Source organism: Carassius carassius, chromosome 17 (assembly GCF_963082965.1).
Source record: "Carassius carassius chromosome 17, fCarCar2.1, whole genome shotgun sequence".
In the NCBI taxonomy this organism is placed as follows: Eukaryota; Metazoa; Chordata; class Actinopteri; order Cypriniformes; family Cyprinidae; genus Carassius; species Carassius carassius.
Window position 1 is genome coordinate 10177708 of NC_081771.1, and position 1671 is coordinate 10179378.

The window sequence follows — 1671 nt, forward strand, 5'->3', positions numbered from 1 at the left end:
CCCCCCTCCCCTCCCGAAATTTGGCTGGCCACCCCAGGTGCCCCACCCTTCCAGATCTTGCTATAGGCTTGTTTTTAGTAGACTGGCGGATCCTGGCATGTGTAGGCAGCTGCATGCCTATGGCCGCTTTCTTCTCCTCTTTACACTTTATTTTAGGCTGTTTCTATAGCGTGATATATGACAAATATCGAGAGCGCATAATGTTACGTGATACATGTAATGAGCGAGGACAAATCTCACCACTCGCGAGCGGATTTTCTTCACTCACAGAAAACTGGACGCGTGCCTTTAATTATATACTACATTGTTCTTTTATGAATTGGCTCTGCTCTCGCTCAGATATTAAGGGTATGCTCAAACGTTGTCGCATCACTAAAGACCAGAAGAGCTTTTTTCTAATTCAGATGAAGAGTCTTATCTAACTAAATGGAAGCAGGCTAATTCTCTATTTATTTAATTTATTAAAAGCCTACTTATTTAAAGGGATAGTTCACCCAAAAAACAAAATTATGTCATTAATAACTCACCCTCATGTCGTTCTAAACCCGTGAGACCTCCGTTCATCTTCGGAACACAGTTTAAGATATTTTAGATTTAGTCCGAGAGCTCTCAGTCCCTCCATTGAAGCTCTGTGTACGGTACACTGTCCATGTCCAGAAAGGTAAGAAAAACATCATCAAAGTAGTCCATGTGACATCAGAGGGTCAGTTAGAATTTTTTGAAGCAAAAACTATGACTTTATTCATCATTGTCTCCTCTGTTGTGAGAGAGAGTTAAAAACAAAGCAGTTTGTGATATCCGGTTCTCGAACGAATCATTCGATATAACCGGATCTTTTTGAACCAGTTCACCAAATCGAACTGAATCGTTTTAAGCGGTTCGCGTCTCCAATAAGCATTAATCCACATATGACTTAAGCTGTTAACTTTTTTAATGTGGCTGACACTTCCTCTGAGTTAAAACAAAGCAATATCCCGGAGTAATTCATTTACTCAAACAGTACACTGACTGAACTGCTGTGAAGAGAGAACTGAAGATGAACACCGAGCCGAGCCAGATAATGAACGAAAGATTGACTCTTTCACAAGTCAAGAACCGGTTGCATCGGTTTTCGCATCACCAGTAGATCTTTCGAACAGCAATGTTGGGAAGGTTACTTTGGAAATGTAATAGGTTACAGATTACACGTTACCCTGTTTAAAATGTAATAGTAGTGTAACTTTTTCAATTACTTTATTAAAGTAATGTAACTAATTACTTTTGAGTACTTTTTGATTACTTTTCTAAATTTGTGAAAATTAAAGAATAATAAATAAAAGCATATACATCAACTTAAATACAGTTATCTAATAAGCATGTGATGTATTCTGTGTAATAAACTCCTGAAACATTGGTGTTTTTTTTAAACTGCTGTCTCTGTATATGATGATAGTTTTTTCAAAATAAGTAAAATGCACATGAAGTGACACAGAGCAGTTCTAGAAATTATGTTTTTGTGCTCGTGTACTATTGAGGCAGCAGAGGTTGAAAACACTGCGAGCTTCAGTAGGCTTATGTGCAGTAAATGAAACCATGTCTTTGCCATTAATTTACAGGAGGGGCGGACTGGGAAAAAAATTCAGACTGGAAAATTCAAACTCATACAAACAAATTCATGGACAAAACTATTTT